The 26,140-nt window shown below is 46.2% G+C and overlaps 1 protein-coding gene across 2 annotated transcripts in view; it reads left to right on the plus strand.

Moving 5' to 3' along the window:
* LRRC39 (leucine rich repeat containing 39) overlaps positions 1-26,140 on the plus strand; it is a 229,947-nt gene that overhangs the window by 166,152 nt on the left and 37,655 nt on the right. The window lies entirely within an intron of this gene.

Consider the following 26,140-nt stretch of genomic DNA (forward strand, 5'->3'; position numbering starts at 1 on the left):
GGTGATTTCTTAGCAACACATTGCCATAAGACTTGACTGTAATACTTGAAAGCATTATCATGCCATGCCGTCATATTCAAGTGCTGTATTTCAAACTGTGTATAGTTTTTCTTACTACTTAGGTTCCTAATCATATGTGACTCATGTTAAATGTTCTCACTCACCACCACTTCCTCGCCACGTCTTTTTATTCACTTCTATAGGTTGAATTAATACATAGGAGTGGTTCTAAACGACTGTTCCCAGACAACAGCGACTACTCACCTCACTCAGGTTGATATAACAGGGTGTATTATTCCTTCTGACCCCTGTTTGATTTTAATTCTGCAATTGTCAAATCTTTTTTGTCCTAATGAAACGCCAGGGATCCAGTAGGGACCAATAGAGCATGAAACATGTCGACCCCATGACCTTTATTACCACTCACCCTCTGAAAATTGAACTGACCCTTCTCACTGGAGGAAGGGTATCAGAGTTCTTTTTCCTGCTTTTAATCATACAGAATAGATCCAAGAATAAATATTACTAGGGGTACCGTTACGTTATTTTGTATTCACTTACACACTCCTCACACACCCACACTCACTACTACGGCGTTCCTCTTAAAAGATCTCTGCTCAAGAGCCCTCTTGCGGGGCCCGTGGGGGACTGCAGTGCCAACCCCACGAGGAGCTAAATGCCCTATGATGAAGCATGACACCTTAACGGGTGTGTGAGGGCAACTCGTCAAATTCAACGACATTTACCCCTACATACATTCCTTTTCATCCAATCTAATATTCATCTGTTTAGATGGATCACTAGCAACCTTTTTCTTTATCTTTATGCCCCGCTGCCTATTAGGCAAGCGATCCCTTTAAAGGAACAGTTACCCTCCAGTGATTTTGCCATATTGTCTGGTGGAGCACGGGTACTAGACCTCTTTTCTTAGCTCCTCGTCCCTCTATCTGTGCATTCGATTAAGCCCAAAGCACCAAGGCTGCTTTAGAAAGTGATGCTCTTGGACGTCACCAAGGGGTGGTCCCTGATGACTCTCAAAATAACAGGCCTTTGCTGGAAGTAGGTAATCCATTAGCATGAACTACACACAGTACATGTAGCCATGCACACAAGTGCTTGTAAAAAGTGTCTGGCTGTCAGGCCCTTGCTAAAGAAAGTGACAGCCAGCTTGGAATGGTCAATACAGCATTGTTTTGCTGTGTTTAACACTAATTTTAAAAGTTTTACACCCCATCAGTCAGCTGAAAGTATCTTGGTGATCTCATCCTTTCAAAAGAAAAAGATGTCACAAAAACATGCCACACACAATGAGCGCAACATAAAGCTAATATGTTTGAAAGAGCTGTGTACCAAATTACGAGTTTGGCCGTCCATTGAAACACCAAACCTGTGGTAGAGGTGTGGTGGCGGTCGAGGACCACTGCACCAGCGGTCCGACTGCCGTATTACGAGTACCTTGGTCTGAGTTTTTTGGGATGGCCGCAATTGCTAGGGATCCACGATCCCTGGTGGTGGCATGGTGGTCCGGGTAAGCAATATATATTGCAGTGCTGCTGCGGCACCGCCATGCATATTACGGGTTTCCACATTGCCAACCTTTTCATGGAGCCGATCCCACCATGAAAAAGCAGGTGATGGGGAAACAAAGGGGGCCTGTAGTATAATGGAATTGGAAATAAATGGATAATCCAATTGAATTATGAAGAAGTTTATTCCATATAAAGGAGCACGTCCTAGTAGATCAGCTGTCTGCATGAACTGATCCCCAGTGTACACATGAACACACTAGAACATAGAACTTAGCCATTCAAATGAGTACAACTAATGTGCTTAAAGGGAAACTCACACAATACATAATAAGATTCTACCATAACAAGATAAATGAATAAAACTAAAGTAATAAAGCACATACTACATATCTTCCCTTTTCCAAAAAAAAACAAAAACAAAAAAAAACTACTTATACACTATAAATTCTTTAAATTTCATAGGTTTCTTAACAGTTCTACCAAATAAAGATTTCTGATTAACAAATGTATCATTGTCGATACAACAATCTTCTGCAATAACATTCTTTTCTAATGAACAAGATGGTACATCTTGAGTAAAATGATTTTCAAGATTGTTCGAATCTCCTTCATCATTTTCATGCTTGTCATAGCACCAAAAATGTCCACGAGAATTGTTTCTACCCTCAGTAGGATGACTAACTACTAAAGGTTGTGTTAGAGCTAAACGACTAAGATTCCATTTTTCACCATTTTCCAACGTAACAGAATTCTGATGAACTTTAACAATTTTCTTTGGAGAGCTAAATTTACTCTGACCTTTACAAACTCTCCTAGGATTTTTAACAGAAACCCATTGCCCAACATGAAACTGAACAGGTTTATATCCATGTTTGGTATTATAATAAATCCTATTTTTAGTTTGGGACACAGCAAGATTAGATTTTACTTCATCAACATCATAGAAACACATTTCATTGTTCTTCATCCAACTAGGATTAGTTTTAGAAAGCGGTTTTCTACATCTCATAAGAGAAAATGGACTCATACCTAAAGAAGGGTGAGGTGTCACACGATAAGCCCATAGCATTTTCAACAACTCACTGTTCCATTCAAGTTTAGATTTAACACACAACTGCAAAGTACTTTTAATAATCCGGTTAAGTCTCTCCACAACTCCATTGCAAGAAGGATGATACAATGGGGACAATTTTTGTTTAATACCTTTAGAAACAAAGAACGACTGCATATCTTTAGACTTAAATTGTGTGCCATTGTCTGTAAGAATAGAGGCAGGATAGCCTTCTTGAACAAAAATTGTTTCTAAAAATTCAATAACACAATCAGCATTGACTTTATCAACCACTTTTAATTCAAACCACCTCGAAAACAAATCTACCACAACAACGATACATTTTACAGTTTGATCAAACCAAGAAATAGGACCCATAACGTCCATTGCCAAATCCTCCCAAGGAAGATTAGGAGAAGTTACTTCCCCCAATGGTGGATTAAAAGTCTTCTTAGATTTGTCAGAAGTCTCACAACTGACACACTCCCTAACACATTTCTCTATTTTACCATCCATCCCAGGCCACCAATACTGATCTCTCACCCTAGATTTAGTACGAGAAATCCCTGGATGACCTTCATGAGACAACTGTACAATTCTGTCTCTTAAAGATTCTGGAGGAATTATCTTATCACCTCTGCTAAGAAAATGATCACAAACAGAGAGCTCATCTCTGACTTCCCAAAAACCTCTCAAGACATCATCTAATTTCTTTTTAGAAAAATCACTCCAACCAGAAATAACTTTAGACTTTACACTACCCAAAACACTGTCTTCAAAATCAGCCTTAATCCACTGCTCCAGAGAAATAGAGTTAAAAACGTTATCATCAGCAATTACGCTAGCAACTGAAAAATCGATACAAGAGTTCCTATCAGCCTCAAAAATTGGTAAGGAAAACCTACTCAAAAAATCCGCAATAACATTTTTTTTTTTCAAAACCAATTTTATTGAGCAGAAGAGTATCAAGAATGTGGTATCTTCACATACCAAGATCCCCACAACAGTATCAATGCACAGTGATACACTCGTTAATCCATGAATCAAATGATGAAGCTCAGCTTTAAAGACGTCCTAACTACCCACCCCAACCCCAACTACTCCCCCACCCCTATCCAACACCCCCCCCCCACCACACATGTACGGAGGCAACATAAAGACGGTATACATAAAAGAATCAGGTATGATGCAACCAGGGCTTTGCCATTCGGGCCAGAAATGTCACTGCGATCAAATGTCCTCCTCCTGTTCCGCTGGGGGTTCCAAGGACAGGCCGCGGTAGTCGGCCCACCGCTTCCAGATTTTGAAATGTTTGCGCGGGCAACCTCGCGCCTCAAAGACTGGTTTCTCAAGGCCCATGAAGTAGTCCAGCCCAGCCTTCCATGCAGACAGGGGGGGAGCCCTTACAGATTTCCAAGCCCTAGCCAGGTCACGCTTGGCCACGACCAGGCCCAGGAGCAACAGGTGGCGCTTATAGACGTTACCCCCTACCCCCTCCATAACGTGCAGCAGGCCTAATCGGTGGGTACGAGGAAGGTCCCATCCCAGGACCTCAGCCAGGCAACTCCATACTCCCCTCCAGAATCCAGCCAGGCGACCACACGACCACACTGTATGCAGCAAAGAGCCAGGCACCTCCCCACAACGCAGGCACTCCGAGGACGCAATCAAACCAGCCTTCCACAGGCGTTCACGCGTGTAATAGGTACGATGCAAGTATTTGAATTGTATCAGGCGGAGCCGAACCGCAACAGCGGTGCCACGTGGGGACTCCAGTGCCTCCCTCCAATCATCCTCGTCCAGGGCGCCCACATCCACCTCCCACGCCTCCCGAAGGGAGCTGAGGGTGGAGGAGCAGTGTGTAACGAGGGACTGATAGATCTTAGAAACCTTCTTGTCTCCCAAGTCACCCATAAACACTTTCGCCTCTATGGGGCTGAACTCGGGCAGGGAGTCGAGGCCGGCGATACTCGGGGCCAGGGCATGCCTCAGCTGGAGGTAGCGGAAGAACTGGGAGTGAGACATCTGGAACTCCGCACGGAGGTCCTCAAAGGACTTGAGGGCGGTGCCCGACATGACCTGGCCCAGTTGTGTAATTCCAATAGCCTCCCAGCCCTCAAACCCGGCCAAAGCCGCCAATTCCGGGAGCATGCCATTGTGCCACAGCGGCGTTTCGGCTGTCAGTTTGCCCCACCAACCCATACGGCGCAGAGACTGCCGCCACACGGCAAAGACCACTTTAGTGACCGACGGCAACCCACGGCGTATACGAGCTGAATAGAGAATGGTGTGAAGCGTACGATCTCCCATTAGGTGTCTCTCTAGGGCATAGGCCGGATCACTCCTATCACCATACCACCAGTCATTGAGGACAAGGAGGTGCGACGCCTGATAGTAGGAGAGAAGGTCGGACGTGGCCAAGCCCCCACAGTACGTGGACAGAAAGCACGTTCTCAGGGCCACCCTGGCAGCTCCGCCATCCCACAGGAAGCGGCCCAGCACAGAGTTCACCTGACGGAACCACTCCATGCCAATAGGGTGTGGGAAGTTCTGGAGTTGGTACAGCAGCCTTGGCAGCGCCACCATCTTAAAGATGGCCGACCTCCCATAGACTGTAAGGGGCATCCTGGACCATGTTTTGACATCGGTTTGGACTCGGTCCCATACCGGTAAGACACTGCGCGTCCAGGCCACGGCCCGCGAGGTCGAGAGGAAGACACCCAGATATTTCAGGCCGTCCGTCGCCACGCGCAAGTCGGCGGCCCAAGGATCGGCAACCACTCCGCCACGCAGAACCCACAGGGTTGATTTAGACAAGTTAAGATGAAGCCCCGAGACCTCGTCAAACCCACGCATGATCTCCAAGACTCGGGGACCCGAGCGCCGCAAATCAGTAAGGAACAGGAGGACGTCGTCTGCATAGAGTGCAATCCTATCAGTTAGGTGGTCGTTCCAGACAAAGCCACGTCGATGGACATCCATTCGGACCCGCGCCGCCAGGGGCTCCATGGCCAGGGCAAACAAGTAGGGGGAAAGTGGACAACCCTGCCGGGTACCACGGCCGATCCGGAAGCGCCCAGAGACCGCACCGGTGACACGGACCGAGGCTGTGACATTGGTGTACAGGAGGCGAATGTAGGACAGGAAGACCGGCCCTAGGTTGAGGCGGGCCAGCAAGGTGAACAAATATGTCCAACTCACCGAGTCGAAGGCCCGGTCCATGTCCGCAAGAAGGAGTGCAGCCTGTTCATCCCTGTCTCCCATAGCGTCGATCGCTGCCTGTGCCCGCCGGATATTATGCCGGGTAGCCCTGCGCGGCATGAACCCAGCCTGGTCAGGGTGGACCAGGTCGGCAATGTGGGGCAGCAATCGGTTCGCAAGGGCTTTCGCCAGAACCTTGGCCTCAATGTTGAGGAGGGAGATCGGCCTGTAAGAGTCGTGCCGATCCGGCGCCCTGCCCGGCTTCAAAAAGACCACAATCTCGGCGTGGCGCCAGTCAGGTGGCAGCTCGCCCCGAGACCTCGCCGCCTCCAGAGCGTTGCGGAAATGGGGTCCCAGTTGAACGTGGAACTTCTTGTAGAATTCGGCAGGATAACCGCTCGGGCCGGGCACCTTCCCCGTGTTCAGCTGGCCAAGGGCCTCTCCAAGTTCTTCGGAGGTGAGAGGGGCCTCCAGGGCCGTTCTAGTCTCATCCGGGACCGCCCGTGGGAGTAGGTCATCCAAATATGAGGCTATGTCGCTCTCCACCACTGGGTCTCGGGGAGCATATTGTGCCGCGTAATAGCGGGCAAAGCTCGCCGCTAGTAAACCCGGGTCGGACATGACCGACCCGTCATCCGCCGCAAGGCCGGGCAGTTCTAGGGGTTGGAAGGTCGCCTGGCAAAGCCTATGTAACATTGTGCAGGACTTGTCACCCCACTGGTACACCCTGCTACGCGTGGCGAGCCACGCCTGTCGGGCCTCCTCGTAGAGAACCGAGGCATACGTCTGTTGGGCCTGCAGGAGCCGTCGCACGACACCCTCGTCGCCCCCGAGTCGGCTACGCTGCTCCAGGTCCCCCACTCGGGCCGCGGCGGTCACGATGGCCTCCCGACGCTCCCGCCGAGCGGCCGCACACCAGGCTATATCGATGCCCCGTATCGTAGGCTTTAGCGCTTCCCACACAACAATGGCATCGACACCCCCCACCAGGTTCTCGCGCCAAAAATGATCGATCGCTTGGCGTATATGCGTCACGTATTCCGGCCGCTGTAGCTGCCAGGCGGACATGCGCCATCGAAATGGTTGCCGTTTAGAGGGGAGGGTCACGGTGGCCAGGACAGGGGAATGATCCGAGAGGCCCCTGGGGAGTATCGCTGCGTCCCTGACACGGCTCAGGCAGGCACCCGGTACAAACAAATAGTCGAGCCTAGAGAAGGACCCATGCACCGCCGATACATACGTGTAGGCCCGCTCCGCGGGGTGGAAATGCCGCCACACATCAATCCAGCCCAGACTACGCACTGTCGCACACAACCGGGTGGGAGCAGCCGCGGGAGGGGGGTCAGGCACCACATGCACTCGTCGCCGGCGGTCCAGGCTCACATCCATGACTTCATTCCAGTCACCCCCCACCATGGTCAGGACCTCGGGGATGTCGTCCCACAGCGCAAACAACCGCTCAGACAATGCCCACTGCTGGGGGGGAGGGGCGTAAACACTTCCAAAAACCACCGGCTCGGAGCCCAGCAGGCCTTGAATAAAGACAAATCTACCCTGAGGATCAATCCACTGTTTCTCATGAACATAGGCCACCCTACGATGTACCAATATGGCTACCCCCCGTGATCCCCTCGCAAAGCCAGCATGGTAAACCTGTTGATAGCCGAACCTTTGGAGGCTGAGGGCCTTGGAGCCCAGCATATGAGTCTCCTGGAGCATGAGTACATCCACCATCTCCCTCTTCCCCCATCGCAGCACAGCCCCACGCTTGATCTTGTCCAGGATACCCCGCACATTCCATGTCACCACCCGCAGGGTTTTCGAAGGAGACATAAGCGCAGTATCAGCCATTGTCGATACACAGTCCAAAACCTGGCCCTCCCTCCCGCCCTGGTGCAACCCACAAACCGACAAAAATCAAAGCCTCAGACATGTGTGGACCCCCCCCCCAACCCACAAACACAGCGCTCCCTTCCCGACCCCGAACCCCCCCAACAAGTACAACTCCAACACTCCCCCCCACGCCCCACACCCACCACCCCAATACCTCAGAAAACATTGAAGTATCTGTCGCGGCATGGAGAGACCCAGGTCCCAAACAGAGGACCCAGGACCCACCATACCAATGGATCCCAACAACCCCGCAATGACACACACACTCCCCCCCCCAACAACACTCACATCTGTGAGGGTCTGAGGCCCACAAGTGGTACCCCCCAAGCCCCACTGCATCCCCATGACAACAACTGAAGTCTTCACAAGGGAATTAACCGGCACATCAAGGACAGTATGAAACAGTCTCACCGGCCAAAGCAGGGCAGGTCAGGATGGAACCTACAAAGTGCGTGCAGATCCAGCAATGTTCAGCTGCCTGCGTCGGAGTGCTCCGAGTCCCGGGCATCACCCGGCCGCGTCGCGCTGGCAGAGGCTGATCTCTTCTTGGAGCGGGACCTCCGATGGCGGCCCTTCCTGTTCGGGCGATCTGTGCGCTCCGGCGACGAACCCTGGGACCTGCCTGGATCCAGCCCCGGCTGGGCATGGGGCCTGAGCCGCACCGATTCATCTGTCCAGCGGAACACCTCCTCCGGCGAATCGAAGAAATGGGTCCGAGACTGATATATGACTCGCAGGCGAGCTGGATACAGGAGCGAGTATTGAATCTTGAGGCCCCTAAGTTTAGCCTTAGCGTCCATGAAGGATTGCCGCTGTTGCTGAACCATCTTCGTGTAGTCCGGGAAAATCATGATGGTGTGATTCTCAAAGGCGAGGGAGCCCTTGTTCCTTGCTTCCCGGAGGATAACATCTCGGTCATGGTAGTTCAGCAGCCGAGCGATAACAGGCCGTGGGCGCTCGCCTTCCGGTGGTCGCTGGGTCAGAGCCCTGTGTGCCCTCTCGACCACGAAGCACGTAGACAGTGCCCCTTCGGGGAGCCAGCTCTCCAACCACCCGGTCAGGAACCGCTCCATGTTGTCCTTCTCGCATCGTTCAGGAAAACCGATGAAGCGGAGGTTGTTGCGCCGCGCGCGCCCTTCTGCATCTTCCACACGGGCCGCCAGCGTCTTTTGAACGCTCTCCACCTCCGCCAGTCGCTTCTTGAGGCCACTAATGTCCGCTTCGGTCTCTGTTATACGGGTCTCAGCCCCAGCAATCCGCTCCACAGCGTTGCGGAGGTCTTGGCGCAGGAGCGTGACATCCGCCCCAACCGCCCCAATCTTGGCATCGAGCGTGTCTCGGGACTGGGTGATGGCCACCAGTAGAGCTGCATTGTCCGGCCCAGGGCCACCGCTGCCACCGGCCGCCCCGGCGCCACCACTCGGCCCAGTGAATTTGTCGATAGGGCCATGTTTAGGCGGGCCACCTCCCCTGTCCCTGGTCATGGCACATGCCAGGCAGGGCGGACACCACCTCCGTGTCTTCGGACACCGTCACAAGTCTCTAGCGGAACGGCCCAGACGAGGCCCCAGAGAGAAATGCGGGCCGGCCACAGAAATCGGGCGTCTCGAAAATCGAGGTCCCGGCGTCACCCGGGCGGGACAGGCCGCTCGTCCCCACGGGCAGCTGTCCAAAGTACCTATTGAAGAAGCTGCGGGTCCGTGATCGGTGGACCGCCGCAGCAATGGGCCAGGCCAGGATGGGCAGATCCGATGCCACTGCCGTCTGCCGGGTCGTCCCCGGCCTCCTCTGGGCCCAGGGACCTCCGCCTCCAGGTTGTCGCGGGGCCACGCCTCGCCGCCTCCGCTCGTCGGCCACACAGGGAAAGAACCGATGGGTAGGATCCGATGGCACCGTCTCGATCCTTCAGGCGAGTACAGTCAATGAGACGAGCCAAGGCCGGCGCGGCGGATGCCACCCGCACACGCCAGATCGCTACCACCGCCAGGCGTCGCCAAACTCGAGGACCCCGGCCTCCGGCCGGCCACCAGGCCGCACTTCGTCGCCGCCTCCCTCCGATCACAGGAAGGGTAGAAATGCAGGATCGGCACACCAAAGTAGGCAGGAGACCCCACCCGATCAAAAGCAAGCACTGGGTACCAGTAGCGGGCTCGGGGGTCAGGATAAATGATCGGATTAAGTCCGGGCCGGCGGGAGCTCTACAAGGCTGCGACCGCCATCTTCGCCCGCCAAGCCACGCCCCCCCCGCAATAACATTTTTAGCCCCTGGAACATACTTAACTTCAAATATGAAATTTTGTAGGCGCATAGACAACCTTGCTATATGAGCAGTAGCTTTAAAAAGACCATCAGTAGTTAGTAACTTTGTAAGTGGTTTGTGATCAGATCTAACATAGAAAAATTTCCCCCACACAATTTTCTAAAATGTTCCAATGCCCACACAACAGCTAATGTTTCTCGCTCAATCACGGAATACTTCTCCTCCGTGGGAGTCAAAGATCTAGAAGCGAAGGCAATTATCACTTCTTGACTGTATTCAGAAATTTGACTCAAAACTGCGCCCAAGCCCTTTGAACTAGCATCTGTGGTTATAAATGTGGTGGCAGCTGGATCGAATCCTTGAAGATTTGGAGCACTACAAACAGCTTTCTTTATGAGATCAAAAGCTTGCTGACACTCTTCAGACCACACAAAGGAGACCTTATTCTTTAGTAAACTCCTCATATGAAACGTCTTTTCAGAAAAATTAGATACGAACTTAGAATAAAATTCTGCCAAGCCCAAGAATGGGCTTGGCAGACTTAGGAGACGGAGCATCCAAAATAGCCCTAATTAATTTAGTTTTTGGTCTAATACCTTGGTTCTCCTATTTCATGCCCCAAGTACACCACTTTATTTTCTGAAAATTTACATTTAGAAACCTCAGCAGTGAGACATCTTTCGTCAAGAATACTTAAAACATTCCTCAATCTTGAGTCATGTTGAGAAGAATTCTTACCCATGATGAGTATATCATCCTGAAAAAAGTGGACGCCAAAAAGCTGTGACATAAGCCTTTGAAAAACCGCAGCAGCGGAAGCTAAACCAAAAGGCATTCTGCGAAAACGAAAAGATCCAAAAGGGGTACAAAATGCTGTCAGGTCTCTACAAGAATGGAGCAACGAAATTTGGTGATACGCTGAAGATAAATCCAGCGTAGAAAAGAATTTCGCACCACGAGTTAATGATAACATTTCATCGATCCTAGGCAAAGGGTACTGATCAACTATTATATTTTGGTTCAAATTGCGAAGGTCAACACATAAACAAATCTTTCCATTGGCACGTCTCGCAACGACCAATGGAGAAATCCACTCAGCAGCTTCGATGGGTTGAATAATACCATTATCTTGTAACTTTTGCAGTTCATTTCTGACTTCATCTTTGACAATCAAAGGGATATTTCGAACTTTATGAATTTTTGGAATTGCATCACTTTTCAGTCTAATAAGATGTGAAAATCCCTTGAATTTACCAATCTTACCTGAAAACACATTGAGAAACTCCCTTAAAACCCACTTTTTTGTGTCCATTCCTACATCAGCAACAAGAACTTGTTCAGGACTGTTTGGATCCAGAATAATATGTAAAGATTTTTGATCCCTCCAACCTAAAACAGAAGGACCACAAATAGCAATGTATAATTTACAAAATGCAGTGCGAGTTTTAAATTCGAACATTAAAGGACGAAATCCTAACATTTCAATTTTGTTGCCAGTGAAGCTATCAGGTGAAATATCAGTAGGCTCAAGATGAGGACCCAAATCGCTAACTAATTCCTTCTCCCATACATCCTTGTTAACGATAGTAAAAGGTGAGCCTGAATCTGCTTCTACTTGAACTGGAATTCCTCCAAACTTAACAATGCATAAAGGTTTACTTTTGACACATTCATCAACACTTAAAACAATATTACATTGAATTTTCCCTGTAACTGGACATGAAGAATTATTAAAGTCAGAATCATAGTCAGAAGAATCAGTGTCGTTAATACAGGAAACTTTGGGTCGTTGGAATGAACTCCTGTTGCAAACTTTAGCATAATGTCTTAGGACTCCACAATTAGAGCATTTCACAGATCTCGCAGGACATTTGTCAAAACCAGCGTTGTGATTCTTATCCCCACAACTATAAAAAGCAAAAGAAGTATGGTTCTTATCGTACGTCTGCTTAAAAAATGGTTTCTGCTTGAAAGAACCTTTTTGAAATCCCTTATTCGTCTGAAAATTCTTGTAATTCTTTTTTTTGGACATATTTTTACTGTTTTTATTAACAGAAACCTTGTTGACACCTGAAGTAGACGTAGAGGGCCCTACAAGGCCTCCTATTTATTGCCTCTGTGCATGGGGGTACCTTCAGGGGGGCACATGTTGTTCCCCCTATGTGAATGCACCTCTGCTCCTGCACAATATGACTGTTCAGTCCATGACGTGCACTGACGTCCATTGGCAGTCATGCGGCGGTGCAGTTATGAGCTCACTATGAGCCTATAAACTGCACTGCCATAGGACCGCCATGCTGTCTGACCTCCAGACAACAAAATTACTCATAATCTGGCAGGCGGGTGGAGATTGAGTTAGGTAATCCTGGAGCGGGGCGCTGTTGTGGGGCCCCGTCCAGGACTGCCAAACTCATACTCAGGCCCTAAGTCTCCAGGCGTTTCCTGAATAGAATCAACACAGATTCTGCATGCAAAACAACCGGCAGATTATTCCCAACTCTTTTCACAGCTACTGGAAACTGTCGCCTACTCAGGAAGGGTTAATGAAATCTGGTAAAGTAAGCCAGAGATTCAGATAGGGGATTCTTGCGATCATTGTAGAATGCATTATAGACTAAGTATAATGCTTGGCTGGTGTAGTAGAGATATTTTCAGAGATGTTTCACTTCAAAATTAGCCTTGCTGCTGAGTTCTGTAGTTATGGCAGGTAAACTCAGGTAAATGTCATTAAAAGAACCCACTCTTGATGATATCAACACACTAACAATTTGCACTTTATGAGGCACGGATAAGATATGTAAGATTCTTATTAAATATAAGTAACTGATACAAGCAGCTTCTTATCAATGAGTTGCCTTGCTCTTCCATGGTGAGTTGATTATCAAATTTAACCCCTAAATTCTTCACACACTGAATGCAGGTCAGTTTATCACCTAACGAGGAAAGTCAGAAAGGAAGAATCCATATCAGAATATCTTCAAAAGGAGCAAGAATCTGTTCCCTTCATTGAATTTGAACTAGTTCCACACGTCTACCCTTTAACCCAAGGCAGACAATTGTGGTGGTTATCTGCTTTTAGATTGGTATTTCCAGCTATCTTAAAAATGATCTGGGAATCGTCTGCATACATGAATATTGACAAACCAGCAGAACACATAAGTGTGGCCAATTGTGCAGTGTACAAATTAAAGAGTAGAGGATACAAGCTGAAGCCCTGAGGAACTGCACATGATAATTTCTTACCCTGATAGGCATGAATTGAATTTTGACTGTGCAGATGTTTTTTTCCCCAAAAAAGGTTTCAAAGGCAGCAGACAGATCCAGCAGGATCAGGGCAGCAGTTATGCCTTGATCCACGCAATGCCGGAGCTCATCTAACCCTGCTGTTCCTACAGTTTCCATACTATATCCTGTGTGAAAACCACTTGTACGGGACGCAGTAAATTATGGAACTCAATGAACAGTGCTCAAACACAGCACATTCGAGGAACTCTGCTAAAGTTGGCAGTTGTGAAACTGGCCTAAACATTTCCACATATTCTGGGACCAACTAAGGATTTTTAAGGAGAGGTGTAATGTATGCTTTTAGGTTCCTGGTACAATAACTATCCTTAAAGAAGCACTACAAATATTTTGTATATGCCTTGTTGAGTTCAATAGCAATTCCGTGTGCAGATAGACAGGGAGAATACCCGATACAGAATGTGTAGACCTATCCTGTTTCATCAGAGCAGAACATTGAATATTAATACAGAAAAACATGAAAATGTTTGCCGGAGTACCCACTTGACTCTCTTCATTCACCCTACACATGCTTCTTCGTGCAGTAAAAAATACTTTAATGTTCTCTATTTTTTTATTGAAAATAGTTTCCACTTTGACTGGAATCACACAAGGAACTGGAATTTTGAGTGGACTTCAGAGTCACTTTTAACTCATTTATAACAGCAAAGAGCACCTTCAAGATGTTTGGCACTTACAGACGTTTCTGAGAAGAACAGGCTGGTTTTACATCACTTAATGCCTTCCTATAGGCACTAATCAAGGTCTTCCAATCCAGCGTGTGTACAATCTTACATTGTGAGTTATTAATCTTGTCAATTAAGAGAAATCGATTAGCTTTGTAATCGCCCTTTATGACTTGGTCGTAACATAGAATAGATTGGAGTTGCTCTCGTATTTTGCGTTGATTAGTTTATAGAAGCCATTCTGTATTTAGAACATCATACCGCTCTACAGAATAGTTTAGGTAAATGATTGCATGATTATAGTACATTAGAAATTAATCTTCACCATTTTCAAGTGGTCTTTCGTCTGTACTGACTGCAGCGGGTTCTGAGTGGTGTAACCCTCGGAATTCTGCCAAGGCCAGACTCTGGCCAGTATGTACACTAGGCTTAAGTAGATTTCTCCACACTAGACTGAGCAGAAGATATTTAGGCCAGCAATTGCCTTTTTGAACCTGATATGCAACAATTTACTAAAAAGGGGAAAAATTGTCTGGGAGGAAATTCTAGAAGGGCTAGAGGATGCCTCCCCATGTAAACCAGAAAGAGTATGAGACTCTGGGATCTAGGATTTGGTTCACATGGAGGGATAAGTAAAGACCAAACGGGAACATGAGGCAGTACAATTCGTATTTGTTCTGTTGATGCAACAACTTATCAAACTTTTCTTTTCTCACCCTAGCATGTGTAGGTAGTGTTGAGAGCCTTCAAGAACAGGAAAGGGACTTGAAACACCAACCTATGTTCAAACCTCTTGCTTACTTTAGAAGGAGTAGGTAAAATCTGGGGTTTAAAACGGTGGTTGCCACCCGTGATTGGTCTTCCACTTCTTTCCTTGCTCATGAGGTACATTTGTGCTTCAGCAGGTAGAGGCCCTGCTTTTACAAAGATGCATTGTTACTGATCATTTCACAAATTTCATTTGGCATCCATTTGTTCATTTAAGAGCATCTTTGCATTGTGCATCTTTCATATGGGTGATCGTGCTCTAATTACCTTTAATTATCATGTTGTTTTAGAGTGCATGACCCCTGCCCTCTACTGCTCCTCTGGCCAGTGCCATGTGGCTGCATATTGGTTTTATCCCATGCTATCCCCCACCTGGCCCACTTATAGCACAGACAATCCAGGTAAATCTCTGTATCATTCTTCTTTCCTACTCCCTCTGCCTGTCCTCCCCAGGCTCACAAAACTTTACGGTGGTGGATCGATCCAGTTGCTGGAGTCAGCATGGACTATGAACTGAAATCATAATAGAAGCCAGGAAACATACCTCAGGCCCGTAGAGCTTTATTTTCTGAAACAGATGTAGGTGTAAACTATGCTCGCTTACTCATACAGCACACCATGATATTGCCCATGCTAGTTATACTGTAGAAAGATGGCTCTTTCTATAGTGGACCAAAAAGAGGAACATTGTGTTAAGAGTCCAGGAAAACCTCAAAGTAAATAGACAGGCACAAATGACACCTAAAGGCTCTCTTACGTGGTAGTGTGGGCGAGCAGTTAGGCATATCAGAGGGTACTGCTAAGCATTTATTGCACACACAAAGGCAGTAAGTGTCTTTAATACCTATAGACGTACACTCAAGAAATCTAAGTGAGTAAGGTATTATCAACTATACTCTCTTAGGACCTCTCCAATGACGCATTAACAGTTTTGATTAAATGTAACTTCTTCAGTCGCCACACCGACTTTTTTAGCCAATTGATCATTAAATGTATATACATGTAAATATATTCTGAATTGTTTAAAATAAAGAGTGAGGAACCAGGTATTTAGAAAAAATATATATTGATTGTAACAATGTGTTGTTTTCTCCACAGAGGGTCATCATTTGTATATATAACCTATCTGTCCTGATGATGGTCTTGTGAAAAGCTTCAAAAAGACCGAAACGTCGACTACTTCAGTCCATCTCTGCATATTTTGTGTCTTTACCTTCCTTTGATTTTCTTCTGATTTTTGGGTAGAAATCATTGTATTTATGTTTGAGCAGTTTGGACTTAATGTTTAGATATGTTTAAGGTTGATATTACCAATACCTTGAATATCTAAATAATATCTTTGTATGTACCCTTCCTGATTTGAATAATAACTCTCAAATAACACAAAATCCTGGTCTTTCCGTTCTTTTATTCAATGTATATATGGTGTTAGTGTGGTAACACTGTGTAGGTCTGATTTTACCAGACCTTTTTTTAAATAAATCCAAAACAGCTATTGATCTATTTCATATCTGGGTACTCTAATGATGTAATGCAGGTCCCTACGGTGCTGTTAATTAGCTAATCAACAAAACCCCTTGCTGGCCAACTCTCTTTGAATTAACCTTGCCCGAGCCCGCAAGGGTATATTGGGTTGCTCACCTATATATTCACTGATACCAATGGCATCGCACATGTATTTAAGACGATTTTTTCGGGACTGTTAACACCATTTGAAGCAGTCCTCTGCATTTTTCCAAACTTCGTGCACTCTGTGTTCGGCGGCCTGCCTCTCATCTTGGGACTCGTAGCAGAAATTCTATTTTTATTCCTTCTGCTCCGATATGGCAAGTCCAGCAACCAACGATATCCAGACCAACATGGAAGGGGCCCTCCTTGCCATAAGGTATTGGGAAAGGATTTCACAGATTCTTGGCTTGGCTCGTTTAAGAGATCTGAACACGACCTGGTTTCTATCGTTCAGACCAAGCTGGCAAGATTGCATCTTACCTGTTCTACGATGCCTGCTTTGCGGAGAGGAATGCATGTTGGACATCTGTCTTACACTTCCATCAGTCCTGCCATCAGATGTCGATGCCTTGCTAGGTCCTGTAACGGCTCATGCATCGTGTTGTCCCCAAAGGCTACCAATCCTGATGACGGCATTAATTGAGGTCTCACCAGTAAGTCTAACTGAGGGTGAAATACGAGAATCAACAGGCACACAGGTACTATCTAATTTGAACACTGCTAATGTGGCAGCTGGCGCTGATGGCAATGCTTCTCATCTGTGCACATTTGATCGGCTTGATCAAGTGGTTCCTCTTTCACCTACTGACGATTTCTTTGCCAGCCTTGATGATCTGATGTTTTCTCCTGACACCGAGAATAACTTTTGATTCATGCACACAGCGTTCCCTGAACTCAGAAATTCGTCCTTCAAATTTTCAAAACAAAGAATTCTAACTTTGAGACTCTATTTTTCACAACCATTTGAATTTTTCTCTCAAAAACATTGAACTTTTTGGCACAGACTAATCTGATTAAAGTAGAACTATTCTTAGAGAACAAGAAATTATTTTCTGAACACTGCCTAGAGAATATATTTGGCTTTGTCCTCATATAACAATTATAATAATATGTTATGTCATGAGATGGTCTTGACCTTTCTTTCTGTATTTAAGAGCCATTTTCATAAATGTAAATTCATGATTCATTCGGTTTGCATATTTAGATACCATACTATATGCTTAGAATGCCAACACTTCCTTAAAATGCGTAATGTAGAAATGCTCAATATTTTCACATGTACAACCATTTCAAAGTCCAATTTTTGTATTTTTGGGGTGGGATTGTAAACATTAGCTTTAGATATGTTCAGTGCTTATTAGGTTAGCTTAATTGAACTTAAGATCGTGGAGTGTGTGTTGTAATCGAATCTAGGCCCCTAGTGTAATTTTCCAGATTCATGCCCTTATATAGGTATACTTTAGCATATCCTTATATAGGCATAGAAATCACTACCCTATTTGGTCTAAGCCATACAGCCCAAATACGGCATGGCTACTTCCACAAGGTTCCAAGAATTAACAACGATTTCTTGGAAAAACCCGCCTTCAGCAGCTAGGAACTTCCTCCTGCTTGAATATTAAGTTATCCACGAACTCCTGGCTTTTTCCAAGAATTTAGCCTTTGAGTGACGATATTAAGTCCAAAACATGCGTCAAACTCGGCACCTTCAAAGTATAAATATGCACAGGTTTGCCCAGTCAAACACACGGTGGTTTGGAGCAGATCGACTATCTACTTGCCCGACGCCCTGCAGCAGCAAGTGCCGAAGAAAGCCGACCCTCCAGCTGACGCACTGAGAGAGACGCTGTCTTTTTTCTTGCCGAGAAATCCAGCTCCAGTGTTTCTGGCTTACCCTTGCGGGTATCTGGGAAATTGGGTCCTGAGAGAGAGATACAAGACCTCCTTCATTCTAAAACCAAGATACGGAGCTGATTAGACCTCTTAGAGAATTCTTAGAATAGATTCCTGGCAGAGAACTACTAAACTTAGGCTACTCCTCATTTACTTCCTCTCTAGTACTAGACTTAGGCTAGGTACACCGGGGTAGGCGTATTTTAGAAGCACCAGTTGAGTACTTTTAGTCATTATTTATCACTGTATGTATTTTATACATTTTATGCACTTTTATGGCGTAGAAACCATATCATGCTTTTACAGTACTACTTTATAATACTGTTTTATTATATGACTTGTACTTTATAACCAGTATTACGATTGTAGCAGTTCATTTCCAATGCTTGAGAAAGAAGACTGTTCAATAAATACTTTTATTGAAAATGCCCGTCTCTCTATTTCTCTGCATCTCTGGTGAAACGAAGCATGCAAGATTGACTGAGTAAAATAGTTATCTATCGTGTTTGCGACTCTAGAGATTTGATTTCTTATTCTTGGGAAACAAAGTTGTCATGTTTATGCGGTTGTCAGATACTAATCCCTTCTTGTGAATTCGAGAAAGTTTCTAGTGACCTCTGAGCTAGCTGACACTCACTATTAAGTTTAATATATTCGGTAGAGACCTAGTCGACTTCCGTCCTACGTCTAAACTACAGTATATATTATTCCAATGTGCAGAGCCTATTGGGAATATAGTAACTACACTACAATAGAACGGTGAGTTTAGTGTGGCTGCGCATGCCATCCCAGGCCCAGCACATGCATTCCACTCTGTTTATTATCTTCCAAGGACGTCTATAGTGCCCATAAAGTACAGTATTTAGTGGACAGGGAGAGCCGGCATCCGCCTCCGATACCATGTGGGATTGGACCCTTATTGGATATAGCCAATTAGAATAGATAGTGAGCCTGGGCTTAAACGCGTAGAGGTGCTGGTCAGGTGCACCCAGGCCACCCTGATGGAAACGGGAGATTCAGTATTTCCCACACTATGGGAGGTTGCTTACCGGCCCAAGGAAGGGATATAAGATTGGAGTGCAGGAACTTGAAGAAAGAGGCAGTGAGGGGGATGGGCACATTATTAAAAAGATAAAGAAATTTGGGCAGTACTATCTTCTTTGCTATCGCCAAACGTCCGGTTAAGGAGAAAGAGAGTCTGTTCCATGTTGGAATTTTCTCTTCGAGCCATGTCTTGGCTCTCCCAAAGTTTACCCTCCATAATTCCTCAACTTCTCTACTTAGCCAAATTTCCAGGTAGCGTACTGGCTCTTGCGCCCAATGCAATGGTAATTCCAACTACACTAGAGAGGTGGCGCCTGTAAAACATAACAGTGAGGATTTGGCCCATGTGATACATATGGATTTGGTCCAGTCGATACATGTGCCAGAGTAGCCACCAAACCCTATAATTTCTTGTGTGATGGGATCAAGATTAGTTTGCGGATTGCAAATGTATAGAGCGATATCATCTGAATACATACATACAATGAGGTTGCGCAATGTGAAATGTAAACTCTGGTGCGTGTGATGTTGACGTAGTTTTGCCACCAGGGGTTCCATAGCTATTACCAATAGGATAGGCGATAGGGGGCAACCCCGACGGATGCATCTTGTTACCGGGAATGGATCGGATAACATGCCGTTAAGGCAAAGTCTGGCTGTAGGGGGTGTGTATGATAGTTGGATGAGGCGGACAAATGTGGGGCTTACGCCTAGATAAGCAAGAAGGAAGAATATGTATGGCCAATCCAGCGAGTCAAACGCCTTTGTGGCATCAAGTAGAGCAGCATGAGCAGCAATGTCAGTCTGTATGCTGTGAATCACGGAAAAGAGGGTGAGCAGATTGTGCGCAGTGGACCGACCGAGCACAAAGCCCGATTAATCTGGGCGCACAATGTCGTGTAGAAGCACAAGTAGAGAATTGGCCAGTAATTAAGCAAGAATCTTATTATCAATGTTAATCATAGATAACGGCCAGTAGAAATCTCAATGATTGGCCGGTTAGTCCAGCTTCAGTATAGTGACAATAACAGCCTCGCAAAGAGATGGGGGAAGCTCACCGGCAGAGACAGAAGCCTCAAACATGGCCTGTAAGTGTGGTATGAGCAAAGGGGCAAATTCTTTATAGAAAGAGGCAGTCAGGCCATCTAGGCCCGGTGCCTTGTTGCTAGCTAGACCCTGTATAACTCGCATGATCTCATCCTCAGCAAAGGGGGCGTTGAGGAACTCCCGACATGAGTGATCGAGCCAGAGTAGTTGTAGCATGTCCATGTAGTGTTGAATCTTGATTGTGCAAGTAGTATCCTTAGTGCTATAGAGGTCGACATAGCACAATGTCATAGTGCGAAGCAGAGCTTCAGGTGCGTTGTGTCGCTCCTGATGCTCGTTGAGTAGCTCAACTACATACTACAGGCCGTCGGAGCATGTGTGCTAGAGTTCTCCCAGGTCGGTCCCTCTCGCCAAACCTACGTGCCACCTCTTCATTATATTCACTGTGGGTTTCCCGAAATTGTGTTCCATGGCAGAGGGGAAGTTAGCCTGCCGATGGTCTAATTCGAGCAACCAAAGTTGACCCTCCAGTGTTGCCATTCGTATTTGGATTGCCTTAAGGACTCTCGCCTGTTTAGTGATGCACACTCCCCAAATCACAACCTTAAAGGTTTCCCATAATACCGAAGGGGAGGAGACAGAGTCTTTATTGTGTTAAAAAAACTTTAGGATATACGGATACACTTCTGGTTCGAATAAAGTACCGCGGAAAATGTTGGGTGGGAGACGTCACATAAACGCGCCTGGTAAAGCCGGCGGGAATGCAAATACCATCAGGACAGGAGTGTGATCAGATAGGGTTCTGGATAGGAGGGTCACCTCAGTCATCCAATTCAGCACCCCACCCCTCTCTCTTTACCCGAACTCCAGGTAAACATCTTGTGTGGCAATCATCTATGTAGGCTAGCCAAGAAAACTCCCCAATCCAAGCCGGACTGTGTGTCTGAAGAGGCAAGTGCACCCAGTTGATTTTTCCTGCGGCCAAGTGGAAGATGTAACAATTTGGTTAGTTCCGGCAGGGGCCCCAGAAAAGGGAGCCATGAGACGCAACCTAGATACCACAAAGGGGTCCAGTTGATGGTGATGTGTCCTAAATAAAGGGGCAGAGTTATTCAATAGCACCCATTTTATCCTCCTGTCTGACCTGTGACGAAGTCTGTTTCGATGCAGACTCTTTGGTAAGGCATTTAGCGAACTTGAGAGTAGATTTCGGGTCTGTGAAGTGATGCGGTTTGCCCCCATGTGTGATGCGCAGTTTGGCAGGATATAAAAGGGCGTAGGTAGCGTCGACTTTTTGCAGCTGTCTTTTCCAGGGAGGAATTCTCTTTGTGCTGCCTGTACGGAAGGTAGAAAGTTCAGGTAGAACGATAGTCTGTTTCCTTGGAATTGTATGTCTCTTTGTTCTCTGGCTTGGCGTAGCACAGTGTCTCGAGCCTTGTAGTTGAGCAAGCGTGCCACAATAGGTCTAGGGTTGGACCTGGGGGGAGACCTGGGAGCCATAGTGCGATTCGCTCTTTCAACAATAAATACAGAAGAGAAATGCTTCCTGAAGAGTTCAGCAACCATGGTTTCCACATAGTCTTCCATTCTCTCGATATTTGTGGATTTTGGAATGCCAATATTTTGAATGTTATTGCGCCTTGATCACACTTCTAGGTCTTCGTTTTTGCATTTGATAAGCTCCAGTATTTTATCCATGCACAGGAGATGTGGCGTGATCCTTGTTTCCAGGCTTTCTATCCTGTCTTCATGTTTATTGACTCTCTCTTTCATTCAATCAAGTTGATTCGCCGTGAGATCTAGCTTAGCATTAATGGCATGTAAACTGAATTTCATATCAACTAGGATTTCTTTCTGATCGTCGTCTCGTTCTTCCGCATTCCCAGCATTGTCAGGTAGGTCGTCCTGAGCTGGGTCTTGGACAGAATGACCAGTTCGCCTCCTACCCTCATAGGAAAGCTTCGACTGATGTGCATCCTGCCTCCACATATTTGCGAGGTTGTGTATGGCAACTGATGGCACCAAAAAGACGGCAGGTGGATCAAGGAGAGTCGAGATTACTTAGACTGCAGGGAGAGAGTGGACCAGGCGACAAGCAGCAGCACCGTCCTCTGCGGATAGAGTATCTTCGGAACCAGGCATTGCTAGGGGAAATGCAGGTAAGTTTAATGCAGTCAGTACAGTGTTTATGGATGATCTATTTATGCGCAAGAGACTACAGGAGGTGGACGCAATAGCATCCGCTTATCTTCAGGTATATTGGGACCCCCACCACACCCGGGCAGCTTATCAGGGCCTGGGGTCACGAGCAGGCTGGGCGGTGCTCAGTCAAAGTAGGAGATGGAGCCCTCAATAGTATCCAGCAGATAAGGAGAAAGTTGATGCACGGTCCAGTCCCTGATATTAGTGAAGAAAGTACCTGAAATGGAGAGCTCAAGACCTGAGGGACATGCCGGCCATCTTTCAGCAGCCCGGAGGCCGAGGCTGGATGCGGGGCCTCGAGCAGTGTGGAATTCCCACCTCGATAATAAGTCTGCTGCCCAACGGCTGCTGGGATCTCTGAGGCTGGATGCAGGTCCAATAGAGGTCCTCTACGTCCTACGCATAGAAGAGCCATGTCTTGCAGTACCTTGGCAGATACAACGTACATGTCTGGGCGGCATGCAGGATGTAGAGGAGACACAATGATTCTCAGGGCCATTACACAGCTCTTCTATGCGCACAACTCTCTCTGAATAGAGGTCTAATAGAGGCCATCGCCTCCTGAGAGAACCGTGCAAACCTGGAATACGACCACTCAGAATTTTAGCCTAACACAAGGCAAGGTGTGGCTTAGCAAATTAAAAGGTTCTCTTATCTGTGACTGCATTACATAAAAGAAAATGATAAGACTTCGGCTGTAAAACCATGAAGTCTCTCAGATACCTGATGAAGCCTTTTTTAAGGTGAAACGCATTGGCTGCGCTTGCATGAATGGAAACAATAAAGAAAAATTTGACTTCAACATTGAAGGCCCAAGAATCGTCTTTGTCTAAGCTCTTTTTTACAATCGTTGCCTCTCCATTTATGATTGTACCCAAATAAATGGTGTGGACTGTGTTTTACTTATCAGTACTGTGTATATTGTGTGTGTAGGTCAGAAGTTCTTTTCATATTTGGCCAAGGCTTATGAAATGTGGAGTTATTAAGCAATCTAGGGAAACACTGATTACTACTTCCAGCCCGCTTCACCAGTAGCACAGTGCCCATCATCTGTGGTAGCTACAGTGCTAGTCAGTGAATAAAATTGGAATGCCAGAATCTGTGAGTGTTTACAAAGCTGTTATATATTGGTTTCAACATTGGGGTGGTAGATTGAGAGATAAAGTCAGCTGCCTGTTGTCAACTCTGTGTCAGAGTGGGAGTCTGGCATCATGACCATCAGCAAGCTTGGCTGTGAGGTGTCTGACTTTGCAGCTGGAGATCCGTCAATGAGGTGTTCTCGACTACACTCATGCAGGTGGCATGTCAGTTGCAAGGATATGGCACATGCATAGGTCAACATGCTTAGCTGTGAGGTATGCATTTGGATGGTAGTTGATATAATTGTGAGGTGTATGGCTGTTGGCTGTATGCCACCTTCTGAGAACTTCTAGCCTTGAAGTGCAGCTGGCAACAGAATGGGTATGTATAGTTTGCAGTCTACCTTTTCCTTGCAGGCTCTGCCATTTTCACTGACCCTGTTTTGATGGTAGATGGCAGGCAATGACTTTACCTACATATAGACAAGTGCCTTTTGATTATTTTGGAGCTGAGTCCTCAGAGACGGAGTCCAGAGCTTTTCACCTTTAGACACAAACCAGTTGATAAAGGTATTATAAAAACTATGTTGTGATAACTGGAATGTGTTAGAAATAGACATTACACTATTCATATAATGTCAGACATGTTCTCCTGCTTCTAATGAATACTAATGAATATATCTCTCTCTCTCTCTCTCTCTCTCTCTCTCTCTCTCTCTCTCTCTCTCTCTCTCTCTCTCTCTCGTTTATTTCTGATGTTAGATACCCTTTGCTTGTGGCCCAGCTGCCTCAGGGCTGCTGGCTAAACAGCATCAGAATGCACACTGAGTTGGGGTTCTGATAGTTCTTTCTCTCTTTGCCACCACCATGTAAGTCTTGGAGGTCCGGAAGAAAGACAAGCATTTCAGAACTCATAGGTCTGGTGTTGGCCATCAGCCTTCAGGCAATTTTTGTTTTGTTTGTAATGGTTTTTGCATAATTGTATTGTTTGGGAATATGCTTGGCCTAATCAATCTAAATAAAAATCTACAGGCAAAAACGTTTGTTTCGTCTCAAACAACACAATACTGGACAGCATGCCATAACTTGTACAGCATGCCATACCTTGTAGTGAAGTCAGACAAAATGAATGAGTCCATCCACACATAATTGGCAGAAGTCTGGTTGTTATACACCAAATTTTTGTAAAATAAAAAGGTCTTGGCTAACACAGTCTTAAAAAAGTCAATCAGTCTAGCATTGGCTGCTAACCTCTTGCCAAAGGAGGAAAAAAATGAAAAAAGGAAAAGAAGAGAGAAAGAAAGCAGGCAAGAAAAAAGACAAGAGAGAAGCACAGCGAAGGAAGGAAGGAAGGAAAAAGTGAAAGAGAGCCAGAGAAAGAGACACAGAAAGAAAAAAGAAATAGGAAAGTGAAACAAAAAAGGAAAGAGGGAAAGAAAGAAAGACAAGGAAAGAGAAAGAAAGAAAGCGAGGACAGAGAGAATTGAAGAAGAAATAAAAGAAGGCAAGAATGAGGGATGGCGAGAGAAAGAAAGAAAGGAAAAAGGAAAGAAAACAGAAAGAAAAAGAAATAAAAAATAATGAAAAAAGCAAGAAGGAAAAATGAAAGAAAAGAGAAAGAAGGTAGGAAAGAAAGAGAGGAGGAAGGAACAGCATTAGGAAAGAAAGGAAGAAAGAAGGAGAGAAAGGAAAAAGAGGATAACTTAATAGAGAACAAGTTCAAATTGACACAATTTAGTATGCTGTGAAATAGCAACAGTCAGAAAAGCAAAACATTAGAAAAGCAAAACACTCCGAAAGGAACATAGGCAGGTGATGAAATCTGATAAAGATGAAATGTGCATCAGAAGCATACTGATATCACATCAGGCTTTACACACAAAAGAAACACTGAAGTAAATATAAAGTAAAAGCATAAACACTGGCACTGTAGGGAACTGCGAAGGTGCCAATGCAAGAGGGTAAAATGCAGTCACTCATATTAAAGTTAACCAGAGTCTTTAGTAGGCTGACCCATTGCCCCATGCTATATGCTGTAGTCAGCAGAAAAAAAATGTGAATGACACAACAACAGACCAATGGATGTAGAGAGGTGACTTAAGCATGTATAATATACTATCATATAATACTTTTAGTAAAATCAAGAGGTATTGCTAACACCAGACCTAAAAAAAAGAATAATGCCCCTCACCCAATGAGAGATACTCCCAGCCAGTTAAGGGCATGTTTTTGGTTTTTAGAAACAAACTATAATTGTTTTACTTTGTTTCAGAACTACATAAACTTCGTCAGCAAGCTTACCATGCAATGGAGGGTCAGCCGGCAACAGTTTTATGCCGAAAGTGCTCATGCCACGTCGGCGGAAACACTTATTAAAATGAAAAAAGTCTCTCTGGTGGCCACAGGGATCTTCAGGGCCGGACTGGGAACCACAACCGGCCCCGGCAAAGTACTCGGCCGCCCCCCCCACCCCTCCCCACTGGGGCGGGGGGGATCGAGGTGTCACCGAACTCTTTGCCGGGGCCAGTTTTTGGGCGATTTTGGTACAGGGCCGATTATGCTGCAAAAACGGCCCCCAGGGGCCCAAAACCGGCCCCCAAACGTGAGGTGCACCGGGGGATTGCCCGGTGCCCGCTATGGCCAGTCCCGGCCTAGGGATCTTTAAACAAGACAGGCTAGCTGCTGGGGTTAAAGAG

The sequence above is a fragment of the Lissotriton vulgaris genome, chromosome 1_1 (genome assembly GCF_964263255.1).
Source record: "Lissotriton vulgaris chromosome 1_1, aLisVul1.2, whole genome shotgun sequence".
Lineage (NCBI taxonomy): Eukaryota > Metazoa > Chordata > Amphibia > Caudata > Salamandridae > Lissotriton > Lissotriton vulgaris.